This window comes from Sus scrofa, chromosome 3, assembly GCF_000003025.6.
Source record: "Sus scrofa isolate TJ Tabasco breed Duroc chromosome 3, Sscrofa11.1, whole genome shotgun sequence".
Lineage (NCBI taxonomy): Eukaryota > Metazoa > Chordata > Mammalia > Artiodactyla > Suidae > Sus > Sus scrofa.
This window is the reverse complement of record NC_010445.4, coordinates 97,249,081-97,269,993: the sequence shown is the minus strand read 5'-3', so window position 1 is coordinate 97,269,993 and position 20,913 is coordinate 97,249,081. Positions and strand designations below refer to the sequence as shown.

Here is a 20,913-nt window from a genome sequence, read left to right as displayed (position 1 = left end):
CGCCCCCTCCCAGCCTTCTCCATCCTTCAGGCCCTCCTGGAGGAAGCCTCCAGAATCCTCCCCTCCCCTCCTCCCACAGTCAGCTGGACCATTGAGCTTTCTGTATTTTCTGTGATCTCCTTTAGCAAGTGGCAAGAACACCTTGCAGCAATTCCCTCCTCCATGTGGCACGTAGGGTTCCTTCATGCATGCATGCATGCATTCATCCATTTTGCTTCTTTTATTCCACAGGCAAATTTTATTCCACAGGTTAATTTATCTATTAACTAGATGTTAGATTTTTTTTTCATGAAAAAAGAGATAGGTACTGATGGCTGATAAGCAATAAACACAGCAAAAGCAAGAAATATTTCTTTTTTTTTTTTTTTTTTTTTTTTTTTGTTGTTGTTGTTGTTGTTGCTATTTCTTGGCCGCTCCCATGGCATATGGAGGTTCCAGGCTAGGGTCGAATCGGAGCTGTAGCCACCGGCCTACGCCAGAGCCACAGCAACGCGGATCCGAGCCGCATCTGCGACCTACACCACAGCTCACGGCAACGCCGGATCGTTAACCCACTGAGCAAGGCAGGGACCGAACCCGCAACCTCATGGTTCCTAGTCAGATTTGTTAACCACTGCGCCATAATGGGAACTCCGAAATATTTCTCCTCCATCCTCCCAGTGTCCCTCCTCTCAGGGACAACTGTTCTTCCCAGTTTCTAAGTCTCCTTCCAATTCTTTCCAGGCATTTCCTAGTATATAAATATAAATACATGTCTGTACATGTATATTGTTTTCTTTTCTTTTTTTTTTTTTTTTTGCTTTTTCAGGACTGCACTTGTGGCATATGGGGATTCCCAGGCTAGGGGTCCAATCGGAGCTGGAGCTGCTGGCCTACACCACAGCCACAGCAACATGGGATCCGAGCCATGTCTGCAACCTACACCACAGCTCACAGCAACGCCGGATCCTTAACCCACTGAGTGAGGCCAGGGATTGAACCCACAACCTCATGGTTCCTAGTCAGATTCGTTGACTACTGCGCCACAACGGGAACTCCTGTTTTCTTTTTTTTTTAACCAAGGAAAGAATACATTATGCATTCTTCTTTTTTTTTTTTAATGCATTACACATTGTTCTGCACCTCAATTTTTTTTCACTCAACACTGTATCAAGGCATTTGTTCCAGATCATCACACTCTTCCACTGCTCTGTACTAGTCCAGTGCAAGCAGGTCCCACCATTCATGTCAGTCCTAACTTGTCGACATCTCGTCTGTTCTCAGTTGTCTGTGGCCATGAAAGTTTCTCTCTATGGATCTTTATACATTTACAGGGGCCTAGATTCCTTGAAGAGTAATTTCTGAGGCAAAGGGAATATGTGCTTTGCATTTTGATAGATATCAGCCAATAGTCCTCTAAAAAATTTTACCAGGTTGGACCAAAAGCCACTTTTAGGTCTTTGCCCATCTAAAGGATAAAAAATAGTATCTCACTGTAATTTACGTTTTTAATTATGAGAGATGTTAGCATCTTTTTCCTGTTTCCAAATCACTGTATTTCTTTTTCCCTTACCTCTCTTCAACAGTGTTTAAGGCGCCCTTGTACAGCCACATAGGCAAAGTATCTGGGACCTGCGGAATTTTCAAGAGCCTGTAAAAAAAGTTTGAGACCTGGGGTGGGGGTGGGGGATGTATTGACTTGCAAATATTTTTAAAAGACCAAAAAGCTGAACCCAAAATGGTATAATGTAATCTCAACCAAACATAATCTTACGGCAAGCTCATTAACTGGAAACTGGAATTCATGAACATTTCATTACATTTTAAAGCAATCTGTTGGTTTAGATGTTCTCATTTCAAAAAAATCCCAAGAATGCATGATGCTTTTCAAGAAATTCAAGTCCATTTTCATTTAAACGCATTAACTGTAGTTGAATAATTTCACAATCATAATTAATTGAAAACGCTTTTTAAAAATTTACCATAACGTGGGAGTTCCCTGGTGACTGGTTCAGTGGTTAAAGGATCCAGCGTTGTCACTGCTGTGGTCAGGTCACTGCTGAGGGGCAGATTCAATCCCTGGCCTGCCCTGGAACTTCCGCATGCCGCAGGTGCAGCCAAAAAAAATAAAGAATCATAAAATGACATTCAATGTGGAATTAGAGTGCATTTTAATATGTTTCATGTGATTTGGACGGGGCCTCCCAAATTAAGTGCATCAAGGGCCAAAAGTGGTTTTATTTAAAAGGCCTGTAAACCTCCGAACCAGACAGACAAGGTCTCAGTCTCAGGAAATTTCTAATCAAAGAACACGCTGACCTTCTCAGCAAAAGTAGGAACGAGTAAAGTGGATCAGATCTGAGTCTGGAGCTCGCTGAGGACCCCTGGCTTCTCTCCCAACCCCCTGACTAAAAACTGAGAGTTTTTACAGAGAAAAAACTCTCTCCTGTGTCACACCCATCCCCAGCCTGGTGACTCAGCGCTGGACATGGGGATTTTGGAAAGCTCAGTGGGGTGATGGAGCGGGGAAAGACGGGGTAGAGGTGATGCTCTCTCTGCTCTCAGGACCAGCCTGGGGTGGGGGTAGGGAGCAGCAGGACAGACATAGGGAGGGAAAGAGACAAATTGTCCCCAGATGACATTTTGAGACAGCAGAACAAAATGCGTTTGGCTCTTCCCTACCCTCTCCCTCTTTTAAAGAGAGATAGGACTCAGCCCTTGAAAGGGACCATCTGGGCGTCTAAGTCACAGGTGCGAAGGTTTTAGGACTGGGAGGTGAGCAATTCAGCACCTCCCCCCTCCTCCCCGTCTGCCTCCCCTCCCCATCCAGCGGAGGAAAGGCAGGGAGGACCTGGGGGAAGCCGCGCTGGAATCTCCTGCGTGCCCGCGCGTGCCCTCCCCTAGTACTGTCTCTATTCCCAGCCACTGGGGTGGGAATTGGCACAATGACACGCCATAAAGTCCAATCTATCGAACCCAATTGAATTGAAAGGCACGGTGGAGTCAGATGAGGGGTCTGATTTCCTCCCCCTCATGTTTGTTCTCAGCCCGCTGTGTGGCCTTGAGCAACGGCTGCCGCCTCTGAGCTGTTTCCGCATTTGTACAGAGAGCGCCAGAAAACTTGGTCTGCGGGGACATTATGCAGACCCAGTGAACTGAAATCGGCAAGGCATTTAGCTCTGGGCCGGGCCTTTTTAATTCTTACCCTTTGGCTGCAGTGGCGGGAAAGCAAATGTTTGCCAGGTAGGGGGAGGTGGGTGGAGCTGATGGTGGCCCCTCGCCAGCCAGAGAGGACTTTGAGCTTGCCCCGGAGTGCCAGGAGGGAGCCACTGAAGGTTCTGCAGCGAGGGAGGGGGCCAGATCCGGGAGGGGCCGGGATCCTCGGCCCTCACCCAGATCCAAAACCCCGCCTCTGGTGTTCTCTCTTCCTCCAATGCACCCCCTCCCACAGCCCAGGGCCACAGCTCTGCTCCCACCAAGACCGAGTCTGGGAGAACAGCAGAGTGAGCCCCAGGACAAAGCCTAACTAAGGCTATGCCTGAGCCCGGGCTTGAACCCCTACTCTGAGCCCCCCTCACTGGGTGTTTTGGATTCCTCTGGGCCTCAGCCTTCTCCCTGCAAAGTGGGGCGACAACAGCGACCTCACGGGGTGGTGGGGATGGTTAGTTGAGATAATATGTAAAAGCACCTGGCGGCATGCCTGCTGTACAGGTGGAGTTCAGTGTACGGTGCCATTAACTGAGAAAGCGGACAGGGGATCCAAAGGGAGAGAATGAGGATCAGAGACGGGGAAGAATGACACACGGGCCCTTTGCCTCTCTGGATGGTCCACCTGCAGCCAAGGAAAAAGCCCTTTGGGAGGAGGGGGTGATTGGGGGGGCAGCTATTGGGTAAGAGAGGAGGTCATCCCTGGCCCGCTTCCCTCCTCTACTTCTACCTCCCGCCCAGCTTGGTCACCCAGTTTAGGGTGACAGGGCTGGGCATGGTGGACCAGCAGCAATCCTCCAGATTCCAGAACTGGGCCTCCTGCAAAAGGTGGGTGAGGGTGTAAGGTGCTTCCAGGTGATAAGAGAGCTGCAGGTGTCGGGCCATAGGAGCTGGGATTCCCCATCCATCACCCATCAGGGCCCCAAGCCCAGCCCACCAGGCTTAACTGGAAGCCCGAGGCTGCTCCATTTGCAGTGTGGGTCTGCGTGCGAGAAAGCTGGTAACACTGGCTGAGACCGGTTCACTCTCACCCACAGGCCAGCTGGGCCCTCCCCAGTGGCTGGGCACCTGAGCAGGTGTGTGTGTGTGGAGGGGGGGGGCTACAAGCTGTCACTTCTAAATATAGAGCCTGGCAGCCTGGGAGTCAGCCAGGTGCGGCTGCCACATGGCCCCCCAAACTGGCTGATACGCATGTGCCCGCCAGTTCTGGGCCTGCACAGACACACATCAAAACTGCCTCGCACAGACCCCCAGGGACCCACGGATACCCCCAAAGACACACACTCAGCTTGGCATGTACACGTCCCCCCAAAGACACACACTCAGCTTGGCATGTACACGTCCCTGTCCTTGTTGAGGCCCCTTATCCACACACACCCTCTCCCCACACTCATACTCTGCAACGCACACTGACACCAACCGGGCAGCCCCTGCTTGAACAACAGCCTCCCGAGGGCGGCATCCCCCGTTCTTGTCCACTGCTGTCTCCTCTGCCTGTAACCGTGTCCAGCACATACCAGGTGCCCAGAAACGTTTGCTCTCTGAATGAATGCACACACACACTCACACACACACACATTCTGTAATAATTACCCCCACTCTCACCTGATCCCTGCCCCCCTGTGCTGGGTCTACTAGGCCCTACCAAGGACAAGACCAGAAGGCCTGTCCTCCTCTGGCCTGGCCAATCCCCCATAGCCAGAGTCCAAGCCAGGCTGAGGACCTGAGCGGGAGGGTGGAGAGGGCAGCCCAGGGAAAGAAGTAGCTTCGAACCCCTATTTAGGAGGATGTGGGAATCATTGTTTGCTACAGGACAAACCTCCCTGGAGGAGCCACCGCACCACGCTGGAGTTCTGGGTTGGGCCACATCCCCAGAAATCCACCAGGGGAGGGGAACACGTGACCCCTATAAGGCCCTCCCCAGCCCCCTCCTCTGAAGGAGTGCCCCATTTTAGGTGATACCACCCCATCTAGGAGCCCTCAGCTCTGCCCCCATAGTGCTTGGGCTGGGCTTCCCACAGCCTGCACATGGATGTAACAGAGTGACACTTCAGGGGGAGTTCCCATTGTAGCTCCGTAGGTTAAGAACCTGATTAGTATCCATGAGGGTACAGGTTCAATCCCCAGCCTCGCTCAGTTCACAGATGTGGCTTGGATCCGGTGTTACTCTGGCTGTGGCTGGCAGGTGCAGCTCCGATTCAACCCCTAGGCTGGAAACTTCCATATGCTAAGGTGTGCCCTAAAAAGAAAAAAAAAAAAAAAGGAAAAAAATAAAAAAGAGTGATGCCTGGGGACACAGGAGCAGAGGGGGGTGGTGGTCAGGGAGGACTCCCTGGAGGAGAGGAGCCTTGTACAGTGAGAGACAGGAGGGCCTTCTGGGAAGATGGCTGGAAGAGGCATCTGAGCATCTCTGACTCCAGGACTGCTGAGGGAGCACCGTGACTGTGCTGGGACCTCACAATTCCCATGAGATGAAGCGGAGGCTGATTGGGCAGGCTGAGCACCAGGGATGAGGAGGGGATGCTGTGATCCCAGAGCGACTGAAGGTCGGGTGAGATTTATAGTCAGAGCCTGCATCAGTAGACTGGAGAAGAAGGTGACTGAGGGGGGCAAGCTGATAAAGGGAGGACTAGGGACAGCACTAAGGACAGATGAGTGGCCAATGGATGGACATATGCATAGACTAGCAGATGGACTGAAAGACACAGGAGCATGAATAGACAAATGGAAAGACAGAAGTGGGTGGCTGGCCACTGGGGTCACTCTCTGAAGCCCCACAAGAGCCTGAAGACCCAGCTACTTCCCCTGCAGACCACTCCCACCCCAGCTCCATTCCCTGTCTCCTTTCCCAGACCAGGTTCCCAGGGAGGCAGACACCTGCTTGGCCTGATGCCCAGAGATGCACTTTCCAGCCAAGTACAAGCCCAGAAATGGATCACCTCCTGGTGTTCTTACCTGTGCAGGTGTGCATAGGATGGGGTGGGGTCAGCGCCATATCTATGGGCTAATACCTCCAAAAATAGCCTCCCAGCAACTGGGGAGTACCCCAATCATGGCTCACGTGCGCGCACACACACACACACACACACACACACACACACACACAGCCGCTGGCAGAATCAACCCCATAGACACTTGATGCACACACAGGTGCATTCACTGACACACTGGCACCCAAACACCAGTCCCCCAAACACCACAACTACCAAACTGCATAGCAACAGAATGAGCCAACCACATGGTCTACAATGTATGGGGCCACCTGGCCCCTCAGATACACCCCAACACCATGCTGTCATTAATCTACAAATGTGCATTGAACAGCTTCTGGACCCAACCCTATGGGATTTCGGAGCACCTTCAATAGCTCTTCCCAGAGAAAGCTGGACCCACAGGGTCCTTCATGCTTCACCCTCCAACCCTGCCTCCTACCCTAGCACCTCACATTTGCCCTCCATCCAGCAACATCTGACACCTTAGGGGGGTTCTCTCCTTTCATATGCTTGGATCCACATTATTCCTGCAACTAGGAACCCTTTCCCCATTTCACTCCTGAACCCCACATACCAGACCTATCATTCAAGACAGATCTCTGCATACCTAAAGTTTAACAGTGGGACACACAACAGGGCCTAAATGTTTGTTGACTGACTGACCAACTTACCAGCTGGGTGAAATCATTAGGAATATAAATCAGCTAAGAATAGTGCATAATTAAAGTTCCCATCATGGCTCGGTGGTTAACAAACCCGACTAGTAGCCATGAAGACGCGGGTTCAATCCCTGGCCTTGCTCAGTGGGTTAAGGATCCTACATTGCTGTGAGCTGTGGTGTAGCTCACAGACATGGCTCGGATCCCTAGTAGTTGTGGCTGTGGTGCAGGCCGGCAGCTGTAGCTCCAATTCGACCCCTTAGCCTGGGAACTTCCATATGCTGCAGGTATGGTGCTAAAAAGACAAAAAAAAAAAAAAAAAAAATAGTGCCTAATAGGCTGGTGCGGACTAGCTGCTGTGGAATTCTAATCAGAGCAGGGGAGCAACTCTGGGCTGGGGGCTTTGAACCCCACAAGCACACATTTGTCTCAGCCATCCCATAGAGGGAGGGAGCCCTGCACCCTTGAGCTTCCACTTGCCATAGAAAAGATGCACAACTGACCAGTCAGCCAGGCCCAGCCCTCCAACAAGGGCAAGGGAGATTATCAGGCCACAGAAGGAGACCTCAAGCTAAAGCCAGGGTCTCCTAACCCCCTGTTCCCTCCACCTACCAACACCTTGGGAAACCCAGGCACTTTTCTAGGGTTTTATTTAGGGCTGGACATTCCCAGGGCAGACCCTCTGCCAACTCAGCAGGTCTGGGGACTCGGGATGTGCTAACGCTGGCAGCCCTTCCACGCCCCATTTGGGCTCCGTTGGCCAGATCTCACCCTGGCCTGGGCCTGGGCTGGCACTGATTGATTGATTGACATGGAGTTTCATTCCTTTAGAAGGGCCAGTCACACCCGGACAGGGTTCACCGAGTCAGGCTCTTTTCTCAGCACTTTATTTGTAATCCCCGCAGGGACCCTACAAGGTAGATAACTATTCTGATGCCCACTTCACAGGGGTGGAAACCAAGGCACAGAGATAGAGGAACCAATATACTAAAATCACAGCAGCCAGGAGTGGCTTGAGGAATCCGGATTCAAACCCAGACTGGTTCCACACTTTTAACCACTATACCATACTATGTCTCTTTTTATAGTTTTTTTTTTTTTTAAAGTAAACATGAGATTACTTGGTCCTGGTTGCCTTTGGCACCAGAGGCATGGACATGTGACATTACAGGTCATTCCCAGCCCTGCCTCTCTCTCTCTCTGGCACACACACACACACACACACACACACACACACACACACACAGTCTGCCTCATCCTGGTGCTGCCAGGCACATCGGTGACCTCCTGGTTCCTCCACAGCCAGGCATCAGGCCTGTGGGAACACAGTGCTCTCGTATTTGGATCCAAGTCTATTCTGGAACATACCACCCTATGCCTCTCCCCTCGGCTGCCACCCTAGTTCCGCCCCTGGGGCCAGCATTCCTGGAAAGCTCCAAGACAGCTTCTTTCAGGGGAGATTTTCCACGGGGCCTGTGCAGCCAGAATTGGCATAAGCTGAGGAGGGTCCTACCCACAGTCCCTGTCTTGGGGCCAGGAAGCTTGGAGCATCCCTGGGGTATCGGGGCCGTTCCTCTTCTCCATGGCAGAGGCCTTGGCAGATGGGACACTCGCAGCTCCTTCCCCATCCTGGTGTGTCCTCTTGGCCTCAGAGGAGTTCGGGTCTCCAGCACTCTTGTCTCAGCTCTGCTCAGTCCCACCCCATGACCAGGGAGTGTGTTCCTGCGGGGCCCAGCCCTGTGCTGGGTGCTGTGGACCTGCCCCTGGAGGCTCGCCGCTCTGCACGGACAGACGAGCAGCCTGCCCGTGAGCTGCCAGCAACACAGCGCTGCAGCAAATCCCCAAAGACCTTCCTGGACCTGGGCTCAGGCACCAGGACCTCGTCCTCCTGCTCAGGGACCCCAAGAGCTCGTCCTATCCTGCGTGGTGACCCCTGGCCCCAGCCCTGGCTGTTGTTTCGGTGGCAGGAAAGCCTCTCGCCCGAAGCTCAATGTCCTGCCTGCGCTCAGCGGATGACTAACCTGCCCCTCCTCAGCCTGGCACTTCCAGCCCCTCCTTCTGGCTCCGCCTGAGTCAGAGGCCCGTCAGCTTCTGATGCCCCTGAGGCCCAGCAGATTTGGGTGGGAAGGCTGTGTCCTATGCCAGGGCCTGAGGAGACGGGCCAGGCCCTCACTCCTCACTGGCCTGACCTTTTAGCAGGAACTTCTAAGCATTCTTTGATCTCGAAATGCCACATGTGCGTACACACACACACACACACACACACGCACCCCCATTCACATTCAGCCACACTCTTACTAGAGATGAAATAGTGCAGGTGCCAGGCTGAACCAGAACAGTCTTGTGGGGTGTGGCCTCCTGGCCTCTCCTGCAGAGGCCCCAACACCTCCTGGTACCAGAGAGCAGGACCAGAGGCCTGGGAAAGGGGTCTGTGCCTCTGGCTCCCTCCCTAGAACAGGCACAGATACTGGCTGCTGAGGGGACTCGATCCTTCGAATATGCCTCAGCACTACAGTCCTCTCTCTCTTGCACACAAACACATACCCCTAGACTCCTCCTCTGCAGCACTTCAAAGCCTCCCCCCACTACACTAGCCTCACAATAAAAGTAGCCAAAGAGTTCCCGTTGTGGCTCAGTGGTAAACGAATCCGACTAGGATCCACGAGGAAGCGGGTTGAATCCCTGGCCTCACTCAGTGGGTTAAGGATCCGGTGTTGCTGTGAGCGGTGGTGTAGGTTGCAGACGTGGCTCAGATCTTGCATTGCTGTGGCTGTGGTGTAGGCTGGCAGCTACAGCTCCAATTCGAACCCTAGCCTGGGAACCTCCATATGCAAAACCTTGACCCCTGACTCAATCTTGGGAAGCCATGGTCAAGCCCTGGGGATTTCTGCTCCTGGTTCTGCCCTAATGGGCCCCCTCCCTGGCTGGACTTGGCAGTGGCTGCGTGGCCAGCCCCGCATCTTCCCGAAGCCAGTTCCCGTCCCAGCACACAGAGGCACAAGCTGGGCTCCACGCCGCTTTCCAGGATCAGTCTGAGGGCTTAGGTTTGGGGTGTTTCATTTTCTTCTGTCTTTACCCCCATGTATACCCCATTGGCTCTGCCTGAAAAACACCCTCCCTCCCACCTCCCTGAGTCAGCTCTCAGCATCTGAGCACTACTAGCCAGCCTTGTTCAGGTGAGGAAACTGCAGCTGAGCAAGGCTACATACAGAGGGACAGAGGGATGCGTTTCTATCCATATTTCAACATTCACTTGGGTACCACCTTCCTGGGACTCCCCCGTTCCTGAGCGCCCCTGCCCTCGCCCTGGCCAGTGCCCCCCTCCCCCGGGGACAGGACGAGCAGACCTCTAGCCTAGAGCCCCTGCCCCCTGGAGTGAGTTCTGTTGAGCTTGTTACTTCAGCCCCGGAGCACTGATGTGTGCCCTTCTCCTGTGTCACTGGCCCCGTGAGAGCAGGTGGGCGGGCCCAGGTCTGAGTCACTGCCCAGCTCTGAGCCCGGCAAGCTGGCCGTGCAGGTAACCCTTTGCTGCCTGGGGAAGCTGACCAGAGGAAGGCCGGTCTGGGCCCTCGTCCCACTTTCCGGCCACGTCTCCCCCCTGCACCCCATCCCTGCATTTCTCCCTGTCCAGCTCTTTTCCCAGGAAGAGAGTGGCAAGCCCCTGCCCTGCTCTCAGGATGGGCCTTGCTGATGGGAGGTAGAATCTGTGCCGGGCTGAACATGCGACAGGGGTGGTGCTGGTCCCCCCAGGAGCTCCTCTGGCTTGAGTGGGCCCAGCGTGCACCTGAAGACAGGGAGCCCTGGCTCAGCACCCTGGGTCACTTCTCGGTGGCCACTTCAGTTTGTGCGTCCACTTGGGGGGGAGGGGACTCAGCCATCAGCCCGATGCCATGTTTATTTAAGGGGCACCGAGTTAAAAATAGCCTGAGTGCCCCAAGAGCAGGCAGCAGGCTCGGTGACCTCTGGCTCAGACAGAGAGAGGGATTCCAGGAGCTCTGAGACCTGTCCTCACCTCCGAGCCCTCTGTCGGCTCCCCCTCCCGCAGATAGACTTGTGCCTCTGTCAAGTGTCACACACACCCCAGCGTGGCGGGATGGCACCAGCGACATGTTTCGTGCGCTTCACAGACTGCAGGGTTTTGCGGCAGAGAAGCCTGAACTTTAGACCTGGCAGGGACCCCAAGGGGGGATTACTCTACAACTGCCCCATCAACACCCCCCATTTTGTGGCAGTTGGGGGGGTGGGGTGGCTGGAGTTCGCAGCGTAACGACGGGCTCAAGGTCGTGCAGAGCAAGACGACAGTCCGGGACTCTTGGCTCCCAATTCGGGACGCTGTCCGCCGCGTTACATCACGCCCATCATGTTTTATTACACAACGTTCAAATGTATTTTGTTCTTTCGTCTTACGTTATGTAATGCCAGGTAGGCAGGAATGGGGGTGGGGAGGGGCGTGGGGAAGTCCTTGGATGGAGGAGGTGACAAAAAGGCCATTAAGACGAAAGTACAGCAGTGAGCCTTTATCTTCCCCCACCCAGATCAGGCCCTGGCTCCCCACCTGAGTCCGCTCCCCTCCGTCAGGTGTAGTGGGTGCGGCTCAGCACCCAGTGCCCTAATTAGCACCTGTTGACAGTTTCTGGTTTGTGTGTTATCACCTTGGGTCCTCTTATCTTTATCAGAGCCAAAGGTTGATTGGAGCATTCTGGCTCAAGCTCAAAGCAACTTCACTCTGATTCCACGAAGCATTTATAACCGCTGTGAATAACAGCCCTCTTTCCTCAAGATAGCAGCCGGACCTGTCCGAGAGATGCCCTGTGGAGTCTTTGGGGGGGGTTGTTTGTTTGTTTTGCTTTTTAGGGCCGCAGCCACGGCACATGGAGGTTCCCAAGCTAGGGATCGAATCAGAGTTGTAGCTGCCAGCCTATGCCACAGCCACAGCAACGAAGGATCTAAGCCTCATCTGTGACCCACACCACAGCTCACAGCAACGCCGGATCCTTAACCCACTGAGCGAGGCCAGGGATCGAACCTACCACCTCATGGTTCCTAGTTGGTTTCATTTCTGCTGCACAACAACGGGAACTCATGGAGTCTTTGGTTTGATCCCCACCATGTCCACCGAGACGGGAGTGCAGAGCCCTCCCCACAGCTGGGAGAGGACGTGATGCCAGTCCTGACCCCCAGTCTCGGGCACCCCACAGTGATGCCCCAGGCACCGGAACCTGCCAGAACCCCCTACCAGGGGCTACAGCCCCTGCTCCTCCAGCCTGTCTGCCAGGACAAAGTTCCTGGGCCTTATCAGCCCAAGAGGTAGAATATTAATCTGGCCATCTCTGCCCCAGCCCTGCCCCCTTACAGCCAGCCTCCCCACTACAGGTGGGCAGGGTGTGTACCCACAAGGACAGGGTAAGAAGGCTGTGGGAAGGGACCTACATGTGGCCCACAGCCATGTGAGAGAAATGGCTTCTTGGTGTCTTCCTGGTATTAACCTCAAGGCCAGGCCCTCAGGTCCCTCCCAGCTCCCTCTGTCCTGGGGGAGATGTTTTCTCTGAGGAGTGACCCAAACCTTTCCTGACACCTGACGTTCCCACCTGGACCCCCTGGGTCTGGTGCTGCCAGAGAGGCCCAGGGTCCTACTCCCAGCTCTGCCACTGGGCGTGTCGCTGTGCATCAGACCTCAACTGCCTCACCTGTAAAATGGGAATCTTTGACTTGCCCTAGAATACCCACCTTCCCACTGAGACTTGGTACCTAAGGCTGGGTGACCACCCCACCCCCATGCCTAGACCCACCTGGAACAGGATCCAGGACCCTGGAGGTAGCTCTTTTGTGTCTTGAACCTCACTGAGTCCCATTTTCGGCCACCCAAACCCCTTTAGCTCCTGAACCAAGGCTCCAGGGACCACCTTTTGAGGATGTCCCCAGAGATCTCAGACAGGGATTGGTCCCTGCCAGCAGCCGTGTGTGTGTGTGTGTGTGTGTGTGTGTGTGTGTGTGTGTGTGTGTTGGTCCCTGCCAGCAGCCGTGTGTGTGTGTGTGTGTGTGTGTGTGTGTGTGTGTGTTGGTCCCTGCCAGCAGCCGTGTGTGTGTGTGTGTGTGTGTGTGTGTGTGTGTGTGTGTACACCCACCCTCCTGACGCATTGTCTGGAGGGGGCATTGTCCGGAGGGCCGGGCGGTTGCCTTTATGGCAAGGCATAAAAGGTAATCATTGACCGCATCAATGCCGCCCTGCGTGTCAGTGCCCGCCCAGCCTCGACCCTGCCAGGCCCTGGATTACTTTACAGTCACATAAAAGAAGCCTCCAGACTGGCCCCTTGGGGACTTTGGCCCCCAAGCGGGGAACGGGAGGGAGCCGTTCCCTGGAGACAGGCTTTTCTTATAATATTTACTGAACAGAAAGAGCTCCTTCCTTTTATCAAACACCACTGGGACTGTCTCAGCCCGGCCTGCCCAAGCCCCAGAGTCCCCATCAATAGGGGCCACCCTTCTCCCCTCCTTCCTCCACCTCTGCCATCGGGACCCACCAGCAGCCCGGATGTCCCCAAGCTGGGTCTCAGGATGCATCTTGCAGGCCTCGTTTCCTTTACAGTTTTATTTCATCCAGCCTGCACAACCCCATGGGGTAGGAAGGGAGATCATTTCCATTTTACAGATAGGAACACTTGGACTCAGAGAGGTCTAGTACCTTTCCTGAGTCGCACAGCCAGTAAAGGGCAAACCTCTCCTGCATGCAGTAGTCTATAAGGCTATACATCTATAAGTCTCCAGACTTGCTTGATTAAATGCTATCGGTAAAAAAAAATAACACGTGTCAGCACAAACCCTTAATATATTTATACGTATCCATAAATCATATACGTGTACTACTGAAAATCTACTTATCAAATGTTAGCAAATATCCACACTCTAATGGAAGCATCTTTTCCTGTCCTGTCATTCAAACCAGATCACATCAACCCCAGGGACCCTCCCCAGGGCTCATTTTCCGCAGGGACACCAGGGCCAGAGGGAGAAGGTCTGGGGAAGGGTAAGCCTCAGGCAGGCAGGGGGACACACTGGGAAAGGACATTCCAGACAAATGCTTGAGCAAAATCCAAGAGGCAGGAAATGGCAGGAAACAGTCAGGCACAGCCGAGAAGCCTGGGAACGTGAATGGGTGAATGGCTATAGCCAGAGACAATGCTGGAAAGTTTCGGGTGGGGCTCAAAGGAGTGGGCCAGACCACGGGACCTCGTGGAGAGCGCAGCAGGGAGCCGCGGCGGGTTGGGGAGCAGCGGTGTGACTTTCCCAGAGCCCTGTTTTGGAAACGTTTCCCAGGCCACAGAGTGGAGGATGGTGACGACAACGACGTTCTTAGGTCGATCGCCCTGGGGTCATGTCACATGGCCCTTTGGGAGGCCGGAGACGAAGGCCCGTCAGGAGTTGCCACACCTCTGTATCTGTGCACACACGCTGCCTGCCATTTACCCGCTGCCTGGCTGGCCTTGGTTTTCTCATCCATAAAATGGGCATAACAAGAGCACACAGCATGGATATGGTCGTTACTCTGACACTTGGGGAGAACTGGCTCAAGGGCTGGACTCAGTGCCCAGCAAGTAGCAGATAGTGAATGGCGGCTGCCCGCACTCTTCATTAGACCACACCATTCCCTTCCTTCCATCTGAAGAAATCAAACCAGCCCCTCAAAAATTGAGTTCAGACTTGACCTGTGAGGACCTCAAGAGACTTATCACTTCCTCCCCTGGGCTTCCCTACCTCTGGGCTCAAACAGGTAATGCAGCATGAACACATCCTGTGACCGTTACTTGCATATCTGTCTGCCCTCCACGCATCCCTGTGCTCCTGAGCCAGACATGCAGCAGGCCTGAGTCAATTTTTGTGACTTGGCTCAAAGTTGCATAAAAAGTGAAATAACATCAGAAAGAGGAGGAGGAAGAAGAAAAGGAAGTGGCATATTTAGGGCCACTTAGCTAAGCTCTTCGCATGCATTATAAATTCTTTCATCCACCCTCTAAGGTTGGCGTGGCTAGGATCAGGTAGGATAGGCTAGTTTATGCCGCAGTAACAAACATCCTGACACCTTGATGGTTTAAAACAGTAAAGATGTATTTCTCTCACATGCCACATGAGCACTGCAGGTCACCTGGAGATTTCTGAGCTATGCTGTCCTCACTCAGGGATCCAGGCTGAAGGAAGCTTCTAGCGACATCATTGTTCACAACCATCATGGCAGCCAGAGGGGATTTGAGGGTTAACACTTTGCTCTCATCGTGGCCACCTGGAAGTGGCATGTATCAATCCTACTCACAGGTCATTGGCCAAAGCAAGTCACTCGGCCACACTCATTTGAAGCGGGTAGTGAAGTGTCATCCTACCAAGTCTGTGTTCCTAACTCTACGTCATGAAGGTCACACAGAGTGAGTCAGGTCCATCCCAGGTATGCTAACAGCCACTCCCAGCTGGGTCACTCGAATCCCCCTTGGCAAAGAATTCACCTCTCCTCCATCCAAACGGTGTCCATCTCTCGCCTCCCCTGGAAACCCGGTCTCTTCCATAGCATCAACACACAGGAATCTGGGTCAGTCTTTATCTTCCAGCAAAACTGCCCTCATCGAGGAATCAGCCTTGACTTTGGTTAGACATGAAAATCACAACCATATTTCATATCCGACACCGAGACATTGTGGGCCTGGCAAGGAGCACAGGAAAGAGAGGGGAAAAAGCAGGGACAACTGGCTTGGGGCTGGAATGAGATTTATTACCAAATAATTACATGCTATCTGCGGCCTGGGCTCACACCCTTGAGTTTGTACCACAAGGAGAGTCTGCCCCATGCATTTCCCAGAGCCCATTATCTGTTTTTTCCATCATCATTGGCAATGGGGATTATGCAGGCTCTGAAGGCAAGGCGGCAGTGGTGTGTGTGTGTGTGTGGTGTGTGTGTGTGTGTGTGTGTGTGTGAGAGAGAGAGAGAGAGAGAGAGAGAGAGCCAGAAAGAAGGCTGGGGGCCAACTGGGAACATTTAGTGAGCACAGTGCTGCTGGTGCCCAGGAACGGCAATGCCGGAGCAAGGCCAGGGATCAAACTCGCATCCTCACGGATACCAGTCTGGTTCATTACCGCTGAGCCACAAATTGCCCTCAACCACAGGTGGACTTCATTCTGCCTCAGGGGCCCATTAAAGGAGACATTGTCAGGCAAAGGGTGAGGATAGGAACAAAGAGGCAGAGTTTCAGGCCAGACAAAGCAGAGCGAAAGTTCAAGGTCGGAGACCAGGGAGAGTCAGAGGGCAAACCTGGAAAAAGATGCAAGGCTGCTGAGGGGCCAGATGGTCCCATGGGGGAGGTGGTGCAGGGCACAGGCTTTGGGGCTCCGCCGCTTACCAGCTGGGTGGCCTGGGCAATTCTCCTGCCTCTCGAAGCCTCAGTTTCCACAAGTGTAAACTGAGGCACATAAGCAACACCTGGTCACAAGGCTACTGTGGGGTAAGTGAGCTCAGCACAGGATTGGCTCCTGGTTAGTGCAGTAGACAAGGCCCTGCCCAGCTCTGGCTCTCAGGGACCTGGTGTGGGTGGGGCCTGGTGGGAAACCCTCCCTCTGCTGAATGGGGAGGGGCCCTGTCCAGGAGAGTCAAGTCCAGAGAGAAACCAGTGACCTAGCAAGCAGAGGCCCAAGAAGAAGCTCTTCTTGCCTTTTCTGTTCTTCTCATCCCTTCCTAGTCATCTCTCAAAACCTTGCTGGGCACTAGCTCATTTCCAAGGCTCTGCTGGGAGGAGGGGGAGGGAGTTCCAGAGACAGAAGAAATTCTAGGGAGCTCCCCTTGAGGCTCAGCGGGTTATGAACCTGACTAGTATCCATGAAGACACGGGTTCGATCCCTGGCCTCACTCCATGGGTTAAGGATCCAGTGTTGCCATGAGCTGTAGTGTAGGTCGAAGATGCAGATCGAATCTGGTGTGGCTGTGGTGAAGGCCGACACTTGCAGCTCCAAATCGAGCCCTAGCCCGGGAATCGCCATATGCCTTGGGTGCGGCCCTAAAAAGACAACAATGACAACAACAACAAAGAAATTCTAGAGCCTACCCTTTAGAGCCAATAGTCTAGGTGAGAGGGAGTGAGGGTGGCTCACTATCCAGAAAATAAGGAACAGAAACCATGGTTGGGGCAGGAAGGACTCAGGGCCAGGAGGCAGTGTCAGAGAAGGGGCTGGAGCCTGAAGGACCAAGAGGACAAGGGTGGGGGAGTGAGGAGCACACAGGCAGCAGGCACAGCTGGAAGAGAGTCCTGCAGGGGTTCCAGGGGGGCTTCAGGCTCCTAGAGACAGGGGTCCCGGGCTGGGCTGTGCCTGGTGGGGCCGTCGGACCTGGAGAATTCTGCTGAGGATAAACGGAGAGCACCCCAGTTTTGTTTGGTCAGAGGGGGAAGCACAGCCATAGCATCTAGTGCCCCCCAGACAAGACAGACGTTGGGGAACCTGGGATGCTGAGTTCATACCCCCAAGGGCAGATGGGGGGGTGGGGAGGGCAAGGCTCTCTGGATGGGGTCCCCCCTTCCGGACCGGACCGTCCTTCAGCCGGGCCCTGGCTGTTGACAGGCGTGCCCCTCCCCCGGCGCAGGGCTGAGATGTGGCATTGTTCAGCTGGAAGTGAGTCACCGAGCTTTTCCTTCCTTCTCTTCCTCTCCACTCTGCTCACCCGACACCTTGCACATTCTCTCTCTCTCTCTTTCTCACGCGCACACACACACACATACAAGCAACCCCACGCCTGCAACCACACCAACGTACCTTTCAGAACCCACGAAGTATAAATAAGCGGTTATCGTCATAAGCATTGCGACCTGGCGAGGGGGCGAGGCGGGGGTGGGGGGGGTGGGGCACGTGGCCCCAGGGGCTGGGACACACAGACGCAAACGCAGCCGTGTGCGCAGCCGTGGCTGGCTGCGTGCGCACGCAGGGGTTCTATAGTCTCAGAAGGGCTGAGTCTGAATTTGTGGGTTCATCTGTGTGGTTGAGATCGGGAGGGGGTGTCTGCGAAGGGAGCTGTGGCCGGTACGGGCCTGACAGGTGGTGGTGGGAGGAAAGTGGGGGGCGCTGTGCTTCCTCGCTGTGGGGGGCCGGCCGCGTGCATGTGTTGTGGGTCTGTATCACAGGGGCCAGGCGTGGGAGCCCGGAGAGCATCGGCGTGGGATCCGTGCTGTGGAGGAGGCGGGTGCCGGGCACGGAGGAAGTGTTTGTGTCTGCGACTGTGCCTGGACCGCAAACCTTGCCCCTGGCTCTGCAGGATGTGCAAGAACCTGGGTTTGTGACTAAGGCCCGTGACGCATCCTCCAGTCGCAGCTCCATCAGCCTAGCCAGAGGGTCAGAGAGGATCAGAGATAAACCGCCATGGTCTGAACTGGGGGGGGAGGGACATCACATTCACAGGGGGTCTTTGGGGGCTAGGGAGGCTCATCAGACCCAGCACCTGGCCTAGGAAAGGAATGAAAGCAAGGCCTTGTTTCCTCCCCCCCCCCATCAGGCAGAGCCCTGCAGAGATGGGGCATCAGGAGCATAGGGCCCACCAGGCCACCAGCAGGCAGGACTCATTTCAGGCACCGGGTGATCCTCCACGGGCTCACAGCCCCACATCTGATGCTGCTCCCAGCTAGACTGCAAATCCCAAAAGGCTGGGCCTCTTCTCCTCTATGCCCACATGAAAAAGGAGGAGAGCAATCATTACAGAAAGGGGTTACCTGCACCCCAGCTGAGCCTGGAGTCATGGCCACCATATCTCGCTGCCTTCCTGCCCCACCTCCCAGGCCTCCAGAGAAACAGTTCAGTGGGATCCTCCCTTTGGGGCGGGGGTGCAGGTCCTCTGGCCATCTCTAGGGGGCACCGACAGGCAGAGGCAGCCCGGGGCCTGCACCTGTCAAAGGATAAACCCAGCAAAAGGCCTGGGGGAGGGGGGAGACGATGGGCATGAGCGTCTACGTGAATGGGGGACAGAAGTTCAGTGGGACCTGATGGGAGGGTTTGTCTGTGCGATGCGTGACTTCTGTCGCCCCCTGGCCAGAGGAAGAGGACTGGGGGCCCCTCTGAGAAGTCAATCCCAGGCTCAACGGGCTGGGCTCCATGGTGGGGATGGTGGGGTTCCTGGATGCTTGATGAAGGCCCCACTCCTCTCAGGATGCAGGAGGGAGGGTGATGCAGGACAACTGGGGTCTGCCTGCTTTCCTCTCTCCTCTACAGGCCTCGCCAAGGCAATGCCCTCCGCCTAGAACCCCTCAAGCAGATGAAAGTTCCCCCTGTCTGCCCTCGGAGCAGCAGCCAGGGTGAGGGGACCACCCCCCAGCACAGGTCCTGGAGGGTAGGGTCACTTGGGGGACGCTGGCCTTCTAAACCTGGCTGCCTCCTCCTGGGAGTCACCCCTATAACTGGGGCCCCCCTGGGGCCAAGCCTTGCCCCTCCTGCTCCATCCCATGTGGCCAGGCTCCCTGCCTGGTGCCTGCCTGTGTTGCCAGGAGAGAGGAGGCTCTGGGCCACTTCTGAATTCTGGGGGTGGTCCCTGTCCCCAGAGGTGCTGCTTCCTCTAGCACTGCCCATCCATAAAGGGCATTTGTGCCCAGGCAACACCGCCCACCTGGGCTGGGGGGCAGGGGCTGCTGTGAACACAGCGCCACAGTGAAAGCGGGACAAACGCGCCTGTGTGCGCCCTGGCCGAGGTGCGGGAGGAAGTGCGGTCGGGCCCAAGTGTTAATGGGCCTCCTTCCTGCCAGGCCCATGCCAGCTCCCGGGCTCATCCCCTCTCCCCTGAAATGCCCGCTTCCGCTCAAGTCCCAGAACACTCCTGCCATGTCCCTGGCTGCAGATCTGTCCTGTTTGACAAACATCCCTCTCAGCCTTCGAGTTTATGGCTTTTCCGTGTGCCTTCCTTCATGTGGTTGGGAACCAACGCTCTGTTCCCCGGAGCAGAGGCTGGGCCTGGGGTGGAGGAGGTGCGGGGCTAGGTCCAGCCAAGCAACGGGAGATAGGGCAGGAGGGACATGCTCAGAGATCTGTCCTGGAGGACAGGTGAGAGGAGGCCCAGGCGACCAGACTACTCCCCAGGGGGTTAGGACATGCCCATGTGATGGCAAGCAGCAACTGCAAGAAAGCAAGCAGGGGTACTTGTGGATTTGGTTGTGGGTTTGTTTTTTTTTTTTTTTTTTTTGCTTTTTAGGGGTATACCCATGGCGTATGGAGGTTCCCAGGCTAGGGGTCTCATCAGAGCTGTTGCCGCCAGCCTACACCACAGCCACAGCCACAGCCACACAGGACCTGAGCCGCGTCTGTGACATACACCACAGCTCACAGCAGTGCCAGATCCTTAACCCACTGAGCGAGGCCAGGGATCAAACCCACAACTTCATGGTTCCTAGTCGGATTCATTAACCACTGCACCATGACAGGAACTCCATGGATTTGTTTTTTAAAATAGAGCATTTATTAAGCACTGAGTGTGTGCCCTGTGCCAAGTAAGTCCCATGAGTTCATTATCTCATTTAATCCTCGCAAAAACCCATTAGCACCTCACCTCTATTTAACCGATGACAGAACTGGGGCCCAGAGAGGTACCATGTGCCCCAGTGACAGAGCTTGGTTAGGGGCAGAGCAAGGATTCAAGCCCAGGCAGTACCCACGTGCTGAAGAAAAGCCACTACCCTATTTGCATTCTTGTCAGTCACTGTCGGGTTTCTGTACCCGGGCCTGGGACAGCCCCTTAGGGTGCCCCGGAGTCCCTGGGTCAGCCCCAGGAGGGCCAAGGAGAAGTCGTTCAATCCCAAGCTCCCTTAGGTACCAACATCATCGACAAGCTGACATCTCCCACATCAGGGGACACATTCTCCCACGTAGGTAGGAGCTGTTGGATAAACACACATTGATTTAGATGCGTCGCTGAAGGCGGATTTGCTTATGCTCCTTTGTCTTTTTTTTTTTTTCCCCCTCAAAGGGTATTAAAAGTACGACTGCTATCACATGAAGCAGGGAGCGGGTCTGCAAAATGTTTCGATTCTATAAAAGACTATTTGTGTTTTTAAAAAGTTCAGAAACCACTTTAC

The 20,913-nt window shown here is 54.6% G+C and overlaps 1 long non-coding RNA gene across 4 annotated transcripts in view; it reads right to left on the bottom strand.

Annotated features, from left to right (window-relative positions):
- Positions 1-20,913, bottom strand: part of LOC106509841 — a 69,085-nt gene that overhangs the window by 6,443 nt on the left and 41,729 nt on the right. Inside the window, exon 1 of one of the 4 annotated variants that reach the window (XR_002342740.1) lies at positions 17,621-20,033. The exons of 2 other annotated variants lie outside the window; for them this stretch is intronic. This is a non-coding gene — a long non-coding RNA (uncharacterized LOC106509841). Of the gene's footprint in view, positions 1-16,218; positions 16,778-17,620; positions 20,034-20,913 lie in introns of those variants that run through there. One more of the 4 variants, XR_002342742.1, reaches the window with a different exon arrangement.